The following is a 17368-nucleotide window of genomic DNA, read 5'->3' as shown; positions in this document are numbered from 1 at the left end:
TTGCGGCAGCAGAATAATTATGGCCAATGTTTTTCTATCTGGTAATGTTTTAATCTTCAAAATCGGCAAAGAATGGGTTCTTGTGAAGAAGTGACAGTTATCTCTTGCGACAGCAAATTATATCTATGTATGACTATACTCAATACTTTATTCTGGTATAAAGATGGTAGAAATCTACCTTATAACAATGATCACCTACCACTTCTCTACTAATACTGATTAGTTAAATGTTAGGTAAATATGAATGTGGCATTAGGCAGTTGGTAACTGGGGCCTAGTTTTCTGTGCCGTTACTTTATAATTAAAATTAATGATTGTGGGATTGGAAGCTATTGAGTCAGTCACTAAGATGCTTGATTTTAATGGACCAGTTAATCTTCTGCTCTGGTAGAGATGCTTGCTTCCAATAGTTAATTGGTTTGTGATCCTCTTATTGTTGGTTATACTTGTGTATTCGATGTAATTAAGAAACCTACCTTTGATTAATCATAGTCGACTTGGTGTATTTTGTGTAATTTAAGAAACCTACATTTGATTAATCATAGTCGACTTGGACATTAATCAATATTACGTTGCTTTGGCCATATTTCTTGATGCTTTAAGCTTGAGTGAAGATTGCATTACTTTTTATTGATCAGTAGCTTTACCCAACTTTGATGCCATAACCCTAAATGAAGGCTTGAATACATGAATGTAACTTTCTTTAAATTTAGAAAGTCATTTCAGTTTCTAACCTTATTTCTCACAAAGTACCCTTGACTTGTTTCACGTGCCTTCAGCAATCTGCTCATTTTCGCCAAAACTAAAGCTGAGATTGGAATGGTTTTAAAGAATTTAGTACATTTCTACCTTGTAAATCATTTTATTCGTACGCCTTATGACAGCTATGCCAACGTTCCTGAAGATGCAGCAGACATTCATCTACATAACGTAAACACTGGGGCAACATTCCTGGAGATAAAGATGCAACAGGTATTCCTTCATACTAGTTATGGCAACGTTCCTGCAGTTGAATACAAGATATAAAAGCATACATAACGCAAGCCTTGTGGTAACATTCCTGTGGTTTTAGATGCAGCAGATGTTCTTATTAGTTATGGGAACATTCGTGAAGGTGACAAAATTTAGCAGAGATTCAACATTTGGTAGTAGTTAAAGCAACGTTCCTCGAGTTAACTAGAAGATATAGCAAGAATTCTCATCTTACTTACACGGAGCCCCAGCACCACATTTAAAAATGGAACTGGTCAAGCAAGGAGAGTGATACTGGAGGGAAGTCTCGAAGAGCTTATGAGTGTCTTTCGGTGACAGCAACATTTGATCTTCATCAGGAACTAGTTTATTTCTTCTACAGCAAAAGTAGCTTTAATTAACTTTTTCCCCCCTCAGGAACCAGTTGCATTTCTTAGAAGATCCTCTTCTACAGGAACAGCAGCTTATGCAAATTTCTTTCCCCTTCAGGAACTAGTCTTTTCTTCAACTATATTCTCCTACAGGAACAGCAGTTATATAGACTACCGCCCCTTTCAGGAATTTGTTTATGTTGACTCCTTTCCCCTTCAGGATTTTTTTTCTCCGACAATTCTCTTCTACAGTAACAGCAATTTATGTAAAGTTCTGTCCCTTTCTTGAAATAGTTTTCTCATTCAACTATTCTCTTCTTCATAAACAGTTTATGTAGATTTCTGTCCCTTTAGATAAAAATAAGTGATATTTTTCGGCTATTCACTTCTTTAAGAACTATTTAAATACAGACTTTTCTCCCCTTCAGAAACTTCTAACATTTCATCACGGACCTGTCTCTTTCTTCAGGAACATCTCATATAGACTTCTCTCGCCTTAAAAAAAAAAAAAAAAAAAAAAAAAAAAAAAAAAAAAAAATAAGAGAAAATGAACGCGATGCAAGGAAAATAGTGTTCAATGGTGCCACTTTTTAGACTTCTCTCTCCTTTAGAAACACCAAACGTTACCTGCTTTTGTTGTACCTCTCTTGTTGACATCTTTCCTCTAGTAACTGTAAAAAAAACAAATTGAATTGTCAGAATAAAATAAAACTTCTTAGTTTAATAAACTACGGATTTTTTAATACCTTGTTTTTCAATTGTAAACTTCAGGTAGAACCAAAGCATAGTCTGACATTAACATAATTCTTACCACAAAATTGTGAAATGCTAATCTCACAATTTTATAGAAACAAGAAAAACATTCTTATAAAATGTTAGATAATGGAAATTAACTTCCATCAGTTTAAACTGGGGCTGCATGTTGGCAAAATTACCCCATAATGATTGATAAAAGCATCATACCCAGTTTTTAGAATTATCATATTAAAAGCAACAGCTACCAACTCTTGCCACGCTCTCAAGATCTGATTAAAGAAAGTTATGATGTCTTACAAAACCGTCAAAATTGCATTAGTCTTTAATTTTTTCCGGAATGTCTGATATTTAGAAAAAAAGGGGGAAATAAAAGATGAACGTATTTTAAGAGAAATGGCAGAAAGACCAAATTCCACAGTAGGGAGGGATTCAGAAGTTAATTGTTTTAAGATTTTAAATCATTTACTATTGTGATGATCCTAGGCAGTCTGGAAATAATTATTGAAAATGCACATGAACGAACAACGGAAAATAAGTAACCAATTACTGGCAGAAAGACCAGACCCCACAGTAGGGAAGTCCTCAAAACTTTTCAGACTTCTTTCCAGTGACAATCCTTAACACCCAGGGATTTTTCATATTTGGATGATCGGAATGCTGGGGGGAGAGTAAATTGGCCTTTGCTGATGTACAGTCCTATTCAAGTGCAGGATTGTCATCAGTTTATCAATTTCATTTCATTTTTACATCTAGCCATACTTTCATTTCAGCGCTGAATGATCTTATAGGTCCCAGCGCTTGGGCTATGCCCTAAATTCCATAATCCATCCATCCTAACACCCATGAAATAATGGTTGGATTTCCAGTGACAATCCTTAACACCCAGGAAATAATGGTGGGAAATACGAATAAATTGAAAGAATTATACAGGTACTGGCAGAAAAACCAAACCACAGAAGACCTCTTGTAAAAGACCACAAGAGCTAGCCAATATTTTTTTCAGTGGTAATGTCTGATATTCCGGAAATAATGACTGAAAATACAAAAGAAAATAAGGAAGTACAAGTACTGGCAGAAAGACCAGAATCCACTGTAGGGGGATATAATGACATATTTGTCCCAGTGGTAGTTCCTGGCATTGGAGAAATAATGGATATTTGTCCCTGTGGTAGTTCCTGGCATTGGGGAAATAATGGATGTAAATACAAAAGAATCAACAAAGGAAAAGGAGTATACAAGTACAATACTGGTTGGAAATACACAGCAATGAATAGGAGAAAATAAGTAAGAGTACTGGCAGAAAGACAAAAACCCACAGCAGGGACGCAATGAAAAATAAAATGCAATATTTGCTCCAGTGGTTATTTCTAACTTAATTCCACACAGGGGAGGTATTGAAAAATAAGATATTAGTTCCAGTATGACATGGTCAACTTGAGCAGTTTTATATCAAAGAATGAGCTTCATATGGTACAAACTTCTTCTTGAGTAGTTCTATATAAAAGAATGAGCTTTAGAAAGTACAAACTTGGTCAAGGAATAGCAGACTACTTTCTCAGACGAGCAATCTTTTATAAAACCAGCATGATTTAATTAAGTTTTGCAAGAGCATATTCATAATGGTACAAGTTCAAGACTCCCAATTCTGACCAACCATAGAAACAAAACATTCAGCTAACAAATTGAATGGTCACTGAACGTTAAGGAAATCAAGCAAAGATCCTGGCTACAATCTTTAGAACAATTGAACATCGTTATGGAAGAAAGCCGATTCATAAGCCCTTAACTTGGCATGAACTGGAAAGTGAAAGACCTGGCACATAAGCCCTTAACTTGACACTAATGCATTGCTGAGTTTAATCATTGTACGGTATTAGGTTAACAAATTAGGCTATGCTTACTTGACCAGAAGGGAAAATTCCAATAAACTGCAATATGCCATAACCTTAATGCTTTTGGACCACATTACAGCACTGTAACAAAGCGTGTTGAAGGCACACCACCCTCTGTACTTACTAACAACTATCCATTCCATGACTTGTACAAGGAAGGTGGGGTGGCCAGTGCTCAAACCAAAAAACAGCCATCCATTGATAAACTGGAGCCAATTTTCTACAACCCCATGAACGTCACACATTCAATCCAAATTAATAATGTAATCAAGGTTAAAAACTTTAAGAGGTAGACAATTCTGAGAAACTTAACAATTCAGGCATCTACAGTAGTGTAAGCATGTAAACCACAGTACAAAAATGCATGCCAACCAACAACAAAATACGAAAATAAAAAGGAAATTAAACTCTCATAAAATTAGATTGCCAACTTTTGGCAAAAAGTAAATAAAGAAAAAACAAGAGATCACCTCAAATATCTGAAGCCCTGCCCACGCTAACGGGCACAGCCCGATAGGCAAACTCTGTTCCCATAATCCGTTCACTATACTGACTGACAGAGTATGGAGCCAGAATGGGCTACTGCCTGGTGACACTGCTTCAGAAGCAAGAGAAAAATATAAACAGCTGGAAGTTATAGAAACGCATGCCCACTAGCGTGGAGAGGCCTAAGAAATCACCAGTCAACACCAGCCGGAGGCTTCCGACGAAGCTGCAAAACCTCTCAGAACAGCCAAGTACCATATCTAAAACCCTTTCACATGCTTTGAAGTTTATGATACTGTTGGCAAGCTATTGGATCAGACTCCAAGAATAGTGACTACCGCCAAGGGACCAGGGTAAGGAGTCTCCTCTACACAAGAGTACCCATGAACACCCAAGCCAAATTCTATGGCTGCTGGGTGTTAATGAACAAATGCTGTACCCTACCCCTCAAACGAACACACCACATAATACATTGTTTCTTCAAAAAACCTGAGAGAGAACAAAGACATAACTCTGGCTACAACATTTATTTCGAGCACCCAAAACTGAAGAGTGAATGTGGCGATAAATGTAATGATTGTATCTTGGAGCAAAACAAAGATAGTTTCCACTGCACTGATTACTTGCACTGATTACTGTCTCTGAAGCGATACATTGATGAGTCAGATATTTGATTCAAATTATGTTTTAAGCTGATGCAAGACCAAATACGGTAATTTTGTTAAAACGATGTTAAAGATAATCTTAAATTTTAAAAGTCTATCATCAATTTAAACCTATAATTGAGGATATAAATCTTAGATAAAAAAAGTCAGTATTGTGTTAAAGTGGCAATGGGTTCATTTGATAGGCGCCATCCATTAAAATGTTACAAGTTTACTAGACTGATAACTGAAAGATTAAAACCTCAATTGAATAATTATGTATGGTACAAACTTAAGGCAACTATGAACATTGTTACTAATGTTCAAGGGTAAAAGACTACGCTCACCTTGAAGTAATGCTGCTCTTGGTTTGTAATCAATTAAGTTTCCTTTGCTGTATAACGTGAACTGTAAGCACTGTTTATGAAGTACACCTGAAAAGGAAAATCTACATTAGGCTCACCATTTTTACTGAATAAGTTAGATTTTCCTAACAAATTTATGCCAAAAACAAACCAACATTTCAGTCATGACTCTCAGTATTTCTTCATCTTTTTTTTTAACTGTAAATGTTTAATATGATTCTTACTAAAATTTTAATTTTACAGATTTTATTATAAAACTACCTAAGCTAGGATGCAGGCCTAAGCTCCTAGGCTCTTATCTTAACTCTTCCATTTCGTGTAAAACATGGAAATGATTACTGAAAATGCATATAAATACGTTACATGCAATCCTTAGTAATAGAATATGCAAGTGGTCTAAGAAAATGGCCACATCTGTACTTACCCCTAAGCTAGTATGCTGGCCTAAGGTCTAGGCTCCAACCTAAAAATGACATTTTATAGTAAAATGAGTTTTTTTAAATATACTTACCTAGTAATTATTTACTAACCATTTCAAGCCCGTTGTTGCGTAAGTTTTCTTGAATATCTTTTTGTATATCAGCTGTATCTTTTTGAAATTTTGGCACAGCATGTTTTAGATGCTCCGGATTTTGGGCAATATAATGAACTACCAGAATACATTCAGGCAATTTGCTCTTGAACTTTTTCAATTTCCTCAACATTTGTTGTAGATATCTGAACACCTGTCCTTGGCTTAGCTAAGAGTTAGGTAAGAAGACACACCCACTCGTTTCTCACTCAATCTCTTCTCAACCTCCAGAGTGGAAGAGTGTACTACAATATGGGTTTTTTACATTTTACATACCCAAAATATTGTCTGAGCAGACTTGGAATTGATGGAAGGAGTCTTAGTGGGTCCACTAGTAGATTGAGAAGTTCTGGGAACCGTTCTTCCCAAAACCAGGATTGAGCTATTAGGGTTGTTTTGACATTCTGGTGTGACTGGAACTTCATAAGAACTTCCCTGACCATTCTGAAGGGAGGAAAGGCATATAGGTCCAGATTTGACAAATCTACCATCATCGCTTCTGTCGTCCATGCTAACAGGTCCTGAAAGGGAAAACAGAATAGTGGGAGACAGTGGTTTTTGAACATTGCATATAAATCCAACTTTGGTTTTCCCTGCAACTTCCAAAGTTTTGCATGTACTCAATGGTCCAATGTCCACGCCGTTGGAAGTATTTGCTTTTGACAGCTTAGCTCGCCACAACAACATTGCACTTGGCTTGAATGAACCTCGTTATCGTTGCGTTTGATTCTGGTCCACCCAAATCAAGAGGCATTTGATTGTTTGGTAAAGGGAAAATGAATGTGCCCCCCCTTGAAGCCTGATGTAAGCTAAGGCCGTGGTGTTGTCTGCACGAACTGCTATTTACCTTGTTGCAGACTTCCAAGAAAAGTTGCAGACCTCAAAGAATTACTTTTAAATCTCTCAAGTTGATATGCAAACACTTCTGATGATGAGACTGTGTTCCTGATATCTCTTTTCCTCCCAAGAAAACTCTCCAGCCTTAATCCAGCATGTTGGAGAAAAGCTCAGGTCGTCGGGGTTCAACACAAAGAAATTTTCCCTCCATCAACCTGTCTATAACTGAAGAGGCCTCATGAAACGTCTCTCCAACCTCACAAATTGTTCTAATGATGCTAGAGTGCCCAGCAGGGTCACCTACTGCATGTTTGACCACTTGCCGAGAGAGAGAAAGAGGTTGACCTTCTTCAGGCAGTCTCAAACCCTTTAGGGAGAGGGAGAAGCCCAAAAACTGATTATTTTTCTGAATCCCCAAATAAAGCATTTGTTGAGATGGAGTCAGTTGCGATTTTTCTAGGTTTAGAAGCAAGCCTATGGCTTGAGCTAATAGAATCATCTTTTCAAGATCCTTCATGCACTTGCCCTTTGAGGGCAAGGAATTAGCCAATCGTCCAGGTATAGTAATATTTTCCCAGGAGATGAAACCATTCGGCTAATGGGGCGAGTACTCTGGTAAAAACTTTTGTTGCTTTTGACAACCTGAAGCATAAGCCTTGAAATTGGAACACTTGATTTTTTAATACAAACCTAAGGTATTTCTTTAAATCCCAATGAACAGGGATATTGGAATAGGTGTCTATCATGCCTAAAGAGACCATCCAGTCCCCTTGGTGTATGGATGCTCGGACTGACTGAACTGTTTACATACGAAAATTCCATTTGGTTAGGTACAAGTTCAGAGCAAACACATCTAGTACTGGCCTCCAGCCTCCTGTGGCCTTGGGTACCACAAATAGTCTGTTGCAAAAACCATCAGAGTCGTTCTCGACTAACTATCACTTTTCTATGAGAACAGCAACTTCTTTGGCGAAGGCTAAATACTTCCTTGATCGTACGAAGTAGGCCATCAATGAAATAGGAGTGCTGGATAAGGTAAGGCTCTTCCCCAGAGGGAGATGGAATACCTTCTTTTTATGCTTCTATCACCCACTGATCTGGCCCCTTTTGTTCCTAATTTTTCCAAAAACAACTGTAATCTTGCCCACACTGGTGCATGCAGGATAATAATAAGAATCTCACTTGAGAGTTTTAGGTTTAGAGGGTTTCTTGATAGTCTTTGGGGTGAAGCAAACATTTGTCCATAGTCTTGACTGTGTTCTCTGTTTCCCGCCTCAAAAGAGGGAGGTTGCGATGGAGAGGATGATTTGGGTGCAGTGGTGGTCCAGTCTCTGGAGTGCCTCATTGACTGAATCAGTAAGTCCTGCATCGATTTTTTTTTTGTGAATGCAAACCTATCTCCTCTACTGCCTCCTGTGGAAAAATGCATATGATCCAAAGGGGATTAAGAGAAGTGGTAAATCCTTTGCTTGCAAAGGATATGCACAAGTCTCTTTTGGAGATCACCCATTGTATACAGCGATGCTATTTCCATGGAGCCATCTCTCACTGCTTTGTCGGCGCATGAAAGCACACTATACCAGTCCGATGCAATATCTTCCGAGATGTCCAAGTCCTGAATCTTTTTCGCTAATGCCTCAGTGGACTAGTCCAAAAAACTAATAACTTCAAGTAACTTAAAGAGGTTTTTAAGAAATACTCCATTTCCAGGGCTGAGAACATAGTTTTTAGCCCCAAAAAAGCTGATCTACGTGTTGGGTCTATAAATCCAGAGATGTACCCCTGGGTGAAGGCCACCACTCCCAAGGAGAGAGCTTCTCCAGTAGCATATGAGTGGTATCATTAAAAGCCAAACAGGAAGGTGAAATAGCAAAACAACTTGCCATGTCATCTCTTTTCAGAAAGCCAGGTCTCTGTCTCACAAATGGCTTTCTCTGAAGAAGATGAAAATACCATTTTTGGAAGTTTGCTCAAGTCCGAGGGTTGATTGTTTATCACGAATGAGGAAGCAGGAGACGAAGGTGCTAAAGGGGTGAGGAAGTCATGAAAGTTCACTAGAGGATACTTGAGCAAGGCTGCACAAGTGGTAGTCGATTCTTGGTCCAAGTCTTCTTCATCTGAAGAGATCAAGGAGAGCAAACGATCACCAGGTGCTACCAATGATGAAGCAGCAGCCAACCTCTGAAGGGGACCCAGGATATTGTCCATCTGCTTCTGAAGTGAAACTAAAGAAGGGTCTACATCAGTAAGAAACGGTGGAACAGAAGCAGTCACACTAGTAGTTGAAAGCACAGGGCGCTTGGATGAAGTGGACGAAGCAGCAGAGCCTGGCACCACACAAACTGAGTACTCACCTGAGCTCGAATGCTTTGATGCCAAAGAACTCTCAGGTGCCAAATCATGAGTAGGCACTAGAGGGCACTGTTTTGCAGACTGGCGCTGTGAGAAATGAGAGGATTCTTTAGTTATTGGGTGCTTAGCTGACAATGGGCGCTCCAGAGAATTACAAGAATACACATGAAGATCCAAAGGTTGCCTGGTTGCTACATTAAGCCTCTTTGGCTGCAAAAATCGTTCAGGGCTGTCCCACTTACTGCACGAAGTTTGGGGGCTACATGAAGATCTCCAAAACCTTTTTCTAGGTAGTGGAGCGGAACTATCTTTGAACAAGGAGAGCTTTTTCAGTGGACAAGATTGTCCAAAAATCTCCACTGGTGCCCTTGATTGGGGCTAGAATCACTAGGAATTAGACAAAGTATGCCTCACTAAGACGTCTTTCCAATGGCCATCTTTTGTCAGCACCTGGGATGCTCCAGGTGTAACCGTGGGGGTGACTGGTCAGACCCCAACGACCTCCCTTGGGCCTCCAGCATGCTTCCTCCCAGGGCTGGGGGAGTATAGCAATGACCTCCGCCTAGGAGAGTCAGTGGGACGGACAGCCACCTCCTCCACTGGCACTTCATTTGAATGATTCTCACTCACTTTATCCAAAAGTACCCTCATAGATTCCCCTATATGGGCTTTTGTGGAAGCAAGAGTATCAAACTTTGTCAAACCTGTCTTGGAAGCTGTTGTAGCGATCTGATTTGAGTGTGTGAAACGGAGATAGGAGACAGTGATTGTGGAGGAGGACTGGGAATAGGAGATATTGGTTTAGCAGGGGTGTGAGAAGAATATCAGAAACACCTGATTTCTTAGTCGCGTCTTGCATTGCTAGAGATTTAGTCCTGGCTCTAGAAGCCACTTTTCTTTTATCTATCTCTATCTTAATATTCGATGATAAACTCATCCGCTGTTTCTCTTTCCATCTACTGCACTCCTTACAAGTCAAATCCCTAGTGCAAACTTGGTCCCTACATGTTGTACATAAAGTACGTGGGTCATAGCAAGCCTTAGTCAACCTAGTATTGCAGCCCCTGCTGCAATACCGAATACTCAACGCTCTAGAATTAGACTTGCCTACTAGCCACTAAAGTCGATAAAGGACAAAGTCGGTAAGTCCCCTGAATAATTTTGAGTCAAAATTGTTTAAGTCGTAATCAATTCTGCCCCCCACCCCCCACCACACCAAAAAAAAAAAAAAAAAAAAAAAGCCAAAGGCTATCAAGGCACAAAATACTTCACCAAATCTGGGAAGAGCTCAGCTGCAAACCAAAATGAAGTCGAGTTTCCAACATCTTGTTGGTCTGAAGCTGGCAGAAACAAAATTGAGCTCTTGGCCGAGGTATTCCCCTTTCGGTTGCCTCAAAAATGGGAGGGGGCCAGTCACCTACATAAACAAAACGTGATCGATACCACTTATGTACTTTCAAAATTTAAGCTATCATCGCCTAAAAAACTCTAAACTAAGTAATTACTGGATAAGTTACTATATATATAAAATAATCTATTTCATGTAAAACCATGAACATAACTAATGAAATTGCATAAATAACATTGCATGCAATCCTGTACAATTGAATATGCAAGTGGTGTATGGAAACAGCCGCATCTTTAATAACTCCTAAGCTAGGCTGCTCCGAAGGTGCCAGGTTCTTACCTTACACTCTTCCGATCCATGTAAAACCATTTAAATAACTTGTGATATTTCATAGACAGACAATTTATTCAATCCTATGACATTGTATATGCAAGTGGCCTAAGAAAATTACCACATTTGAATTAAGCCCAAAGCTAGGGTGCTGGCCTAAGGTCCTTGGCTCTTTCATGAACTAGTCTATTTTGTGTAGAGTCATGAAAATAAGTAAATACCTTCAAAGTTCACATTTTCTAAGCTTTGGCACCTTCCAATACAGATATTGCATGCAATCCTATGCAAATGGAAATGAAAATTGCATTTAATATAACCAACTTCATACATTCCTAACCTAGCTAGGGTAGTACACTAAGGTTCATGACAACCTACCGAAACATGAGACACATATATGGCCGAAATTAAGTGATATAAGACACCCTGGAGTCAACCCTAAACTTTAAACACTAACTGAATGGCCAGGGTACGTTTTAAATGTCTTCACATTTACCTTTACCTAAACTTTTACACCTTCAAATACAGATACTTTATCTTACTTTTATTTTTGAAGTTTCCTGAAGCTTCCCAGGCGCTGACATTACAAATTTCAAAGGATAGTAAAATTAGTACAGGGTTTGGTAGAAGAATGCAGTCCAAAGGCCTGTTGAAGGTTTTCTGGAAAATAATTGGATCATTGATATTTTAAGGCTTACAAATAATTTTAATTTTTGCATTTAAATTCTCAAACATTTTATAAGACAATACCTTAACTTTAAGATTTGGTGCATTCAATTGGAAATAAGGTAATTCTTGGCAATAACTCTGGATAATTCTATACAATAGCTCCGCCACAAATAATTTTGATAATATTTTTTTTCTGACGAATTACTTAGTGTTTTATCAAAAGCTGACCTTTTTTTTGAGGAGGAACAGTATTTTTACCCTATTTGTTAACTTTTACAATCTTGGGGGACCACCAGTGGGAAACCAGGGTTTCTGGGTGGGAAATGAATCAAAGAATCCGTTTTAACATACGAATAATGGCACATGTAGAACTAGCAATAAACAAGGCCACCAGCTAACCTAAAAAAAACACCTAACCTAATCTAGTAGCCGTATCATTACCTAGCAGGGGGGGGGGAAGCTTAGCCCCCCTGCAACCCCCCTTACACAGCCATATTAAATATAAGATAGCCTAAAACCCTTTGGGTACTTACTTAGGTTGGAGGGTAAAGGTGAGCTGCCATCTTTAAGAATGCATGGAGCCTATGATCCAATGCTTTAAAATATAATTTGAAATAGGCAAGAGCCAAGTATCCAACAAACTGATCCTTTCGACGAACGTATTTAGGCAACAGATTCTTCAAATCCTGCCACCGCCTCTCAATAGTATTAGTATGAACTCCAGTATGTGGGTCCACAAAGTTCAAGGAGTGGTTGACTCTTAAATGAAGAAATCCCTCCTCATTTAGGCAATCGTATGCCTTCCAACAGTTAGAAATGATGGTAGTGCCGAGCTCTATATAATCACTTTCACTTTTAATAACATCGTGTTCTTGGCAGTACTTCATTATTCTTTCGATGTTACCACAATAATGCAAGACAAAATCTTTATAATTTAAATAACAATTGAGACAAGAACTTGGGAGAAAATCCACAGAAATTAATGTCAAAGTAGATGGTAAATGAGAAACCACACCAGAAGTTGAAGGTTCACACGCTTCCATGGCTCTCATAAGACTGAAAAATTAGCGGTGGAAATTGTGTGATAAGTGTCGAAAAGTGTTAGTTTCCTAGTAAAACTGTGACCTGATTGAGTATCCAAGTCACGTGATTCTAGTTTTGTTAAAATGCTAGTCGCAAGTAAAATGTGGATAATCCTCATTGGTTAAAGACTAAGATGTTTGGGTGACGTCTTGCTACGTAGAATACAGTTGATGTAATAATGACATAATCTATGTTTTTAACGTACAAACGAACAAACGAGAGCTCAGTCTTAAGTGGAATTTGAGAGAGTTATGAAGTCGAGGGACTTAGTTTTTATTCAGGTGGGTCAAATTTAATTTTGATTTTTAAACCACTTCCAGACTTAGCACTGCTTAGATTTATATATCAAATGAAACCTTGGACTTCCCTCTTTTTAGTGAAAGTACTTAAATTTGATAACTTGCTGGCGGAGCTATTGTATAGAATTACCTAACTCTACACGGACTGAAAGGAACGGTCCTGCGAATGTGACAGCCGGTAGGGATTGGGGAATCCAATGTATTTTGCCATGTTTAGTAATGGCCGCTGGGGTTTAATTACAGTCGATCCCCACAAAATAACAGTAAATTCTTAATAAGCAACCGAAATGCTATGGGAAACTGCAATTTCCAAAGAAATGCCTATGCAGATTTATTACCTAGATCTACCGGAAACAAAATTACATCAAACATGACCACCCTCATCTTTACCTAACCTAAGGTGGTAGGTTTAGGTTCATGACAGCCTACCTAAAGTAACCCATATTAAAACCAAATATCTAGCTGTTGCAAGCGACCCTATGCAATGGAATATGTAAATAGCCTAAGAAAATGGCAGTCATCGAACTAACCTTCAAGTTAGGGTGGTGGCCTAAGGTCCTAGGTTCTTACCTTAACTATTCTGTTTGTCGTAAAACCGTGAAAATAACCAATCATTATAAGTATCTACGTAGGTTCTTACCTAAACTCTTGTTTCATCCAAACCATGAAAATAACTCATTATTATTGATCCCTGATATGGCAAGGGTGGTGGCCCAAGGTTCTATGCTGTTACAAAAACTCTTGTTTAAAGTAAAATCATGAAAATAACTACTGAAGTTGCATATACAGATGCTGCATGCACAGGTACTTTATCTTACCTTTATTTTAGGAGTTCCCCGAAATTATCCCGACGATGATGTTCCGATGGATAAGGTTACAGGTTTGGTGGAGTTGGAGTAGTGAAAGTGCAGTCTGCAGTTCTGGAATCTGAAGTTCTGAACTTGAGTTGTAGGTAGGAAGCGTTCCAGACTTCCAGTCAGAGTTGCCACGTCACTAAAACCGTTTCCCCCTGCACCAGAGGTGATTTTCCCATACTTTCCCCCACACACTAAATGTAATAATAGGAAAAACGAAAATGAAGTATTAGTTTTTAGTTTCAATTCACAGTGAAAGTAACCATTCCAAATTTTAGGTAAATAAATGAACTCTGTTAAAGAAAATGTGTTTACAAATTTAATGCATTTATAGAAAATGCAAATGAATATCTCATTACAAAAGTAAATTGATTCAACTCTAAGAATTAGTCACAGAGCTTTGTTTACTTTAAAGAGAAAAAATGAGATTTGACATGAAAAATTATATTAATGTATTGAATTTATATTGCATGTAAATAGATTATAGACTGTTTCACCGCAAAAGTCATGGTTGTAAAAACATTAATGCCTTTAATCAATGAGAAGGATACAGGGACGGGACTCAGGAAACTAATGAAAGTACATTTTTTTGTAACATTATAAAAAAAATCTTTCAATCACTGAGAATTTAATTCACTTCACTGTCTGCACTTCAGCTCTCCACTTCCCATTCCCACCTATATTGTTTGGGCACGGTAACGTTTATCAGTTACTTTAGGCGTAATTACGAAAAATAAATAAATAAATAAATAAATCACAAACAACATCTTTGTGATTAATATTAAAGCTCATCTCGCAATCCTCATCGGAAACTGGCTAGGATGAAGCTAAACTGAGATTAAAAATCACAACTCTGAACCTGAAACACGATGTCCTTTAAAATGAGCAAGTGCTGAGTTTTTCATTATGCTGAGCTGTTTAATATTTAGCACCGATACGTTTTATATTAATGTTTCATTTTGTTTCCGTTTGGAATATTGAAGAAAATCATATTCACAGGAGAAATAAGTGAAATTCCCCTATATTCCTCTAAACAAAGGTAATTTTCCCCGTAGGTTTCCCCTGGCCCCTACGGACACCAGAACTCCCCTACCTAAGGGGATTCACTATACACTGCCTGTATTGTAGTTCTTGTACCATTATATATACGGATATATGTTTGATTTTAAATCATAAAACCATAATAAAACGTGACGATTATACGAATAAAGTTACAGCCACGAAGGAAAATTTAAAGACTGGAGATGCTCAGTGCTTTCGTCTTATTACCAAGACATGGTCACAGCAACTAAATATACATAGAAGCAAGGGCCTATGTAAATAGTGGGTACAAGTCAACAGATTAAAATCGAAATCTACTTATCGGTAATTCTCTTTCTTCTGCCTTTCCATTTCTTCTTTGAACACACACACACACAAAACACACACTACACACACACATATATATTATATATAATAATATATATTACGATATATATAATATATATATATATATATATATATATTATATATATATATATTTATACACACCAACCACCACACACACACCACACACACATATATCTAGTATATATATATATAATATATATCTATATATATATATAGTATATATATATAGATTTATACACACACACACACACACACACACAACCTAATATATATCTATCAATATATATATATATATTAGAATTAGGATATATAATATATATATATATATTATGTAAGCAAGTAAAAAAACTAAAAAAAACCGACAAACAAGAATCCAAAAATTAAAACTGTTTAACAAGAATAAATTTCACAGTCCAGAAAAATAAAGATTAAAACTTTTCACAGGCTAGGTTGTTTCTTCCTCACTTTAATCTACAAGCAATCGAATGAAAAAAAAATCATATTTAGTATGAAAAAGAAATTTCAGGCTTAGGTGACATATACACACACTACACACTCACACACACATACACACAGACACACAGACACACAGACACAGACACACACACACACACACACACACACACACACATATATATATATATTATATATATTATTATATATATATATATATATATATTATATATATATGTATATATATATATATAATATAGATATTATATATATATATATATATATATTATATATATATATATGTATATATACATATATATATATATATATATATATATAGATATATTATATATAGATACGATATATATGTATATGTAGATATATATATATACTATAGATATATATATATATATATATATATATATATATATACATATCTACATATATACATATATATATATATATATATATATATATATATATATATATATACTATATATATATATATATGTATATATATATATATATATATAGATATATATATATATATATTTGTGTGTGTGTGTGTGTGTGTGTGTGTATGTCAACTAAGCCTGAAATTTCCCTTTTCATACTAAATATGAATTTTTTTTTATATTTTCATTCGATTGCTTGTAGATTAAAGTGAGGAAGAAACAACCTAGCCTGTGAAACGTTTTAATCTTTATTTTTCTGGACTGTGAAATTTCTGTTAAAGTTTTATTTTGGATTCTTGTTTGTTAGTTATTTTTCTTTTTTGTACTCCTCTATAATAAAAAAAAAGCTTCGTGGCATTTTTTATTTAAATGTACATCCTTTCATCACTTCTGGTAAGGTGGAGTGAATGGGACTAAGGTGGAGCCTATAAGGCCAGGACGAAGCAAGCAAAGTACTGCATGAAAGTGGTGAAGTGAGGGAGGATTTGGAGTGGGTCGAAAGGAGTGAAATGCAACCGATTCCTCAGATATCTAAGGATAACAAAATTGCTAAAGTAATTTAGAGATAAGCGTCGGTCCAACAGATCATTCGCTGGAACTGTGCAGGATGGCTTTAGTATCGTTAGCTCTATTAGAACATGTCTCAATTCCACCGATGAATGTATACAGTCACTCACTCATATAAGTTTGTGAGGACGGAGTCAGACAAGGAGAAAGCTCTAACTTTATTCCAGTTGTTGTTTGAGATTAAGCTGGCCTTTTGCCAGCACGGGCTCTTCCTCACAGAGCAGCCTGTAGGCTTTATTCTACGGAGATAGCTGACATAAGGCGGCGTGTGGACGGGAACGTAGTAGTGTCCGTCATGCACGCACATACAAACATGAACAAAAAGGGATGGACCCCCGCTGTGATTGTTTCTTCACAGCCGAAATACACATATATTTTGGTGCAGAGGAAACGTATTCGCACGATGCATACATTAGCGGAAAGGCCGTGAATCGCTCTACATTTTAGCATATAATAAGAAAGGACGTATACAGAGATAAAAAGGTATTTACGAGGAGGGGCGGACCGTCCTTACAAGTTCATGGATGTCTCCGGGTGTTTGAGAGAGAGAGATTTCTATTTCACCCCTTTCTGGATGACAGGTGTCTGGGAACGCGAAACTGGCCAAATCCTCAACTACCTAACTCTGCTGTATAGAAAGTTCTGGTGTGTGCCAGTCTTACGTCACTATACAGACCC

The 17368-nt window shown here is 37.2% G+C and overlaps 1 long non-coding RNA gene across 1 annotated transcript; it reads right to left on the bottom strand.

The window, feature by feature from the left end:
• Positions 1-1846: 1846 nt before the first annotated feature.
• On the bottom strand, positions 1847-13987 carry LOC135220504 (uncharacterized). Its single transcript, XR_010315716.1, has 4 exons — positions 13791-13987; positions 11464-11581; positions 5469-5555; positions 1847-2014 (listed from the first exon to the last, which is right to left on the bottom strand). It is a non-coding gene; the product is annotated as an uncharacterized LOC135220504 (long non-coding RNA).
• Positions 13988-17368: the final 3381 nt, after the last annotated feature.

Source organism: Macrobrachium nipponense, chromosome 2 (assembly GCF_015104395.2).
Source record: "Macrobrachium nipponense isolate FS-2020 chromosome 2, ASM1510439v2, whole genome shotgun sequence".
Taxonomy (NCBI): Eukaryota; Metazoa; Arthropoda; class Malacostraca; order Decapoda; family Palaemonidae; genus Macrobrachium; species Macrobrachium nipponense.
The sequence above is the reverse complement of the archived record's forward strand: the minus strand, read 5'-3'. Positions and strand labels throughout refer to the sequence as shown.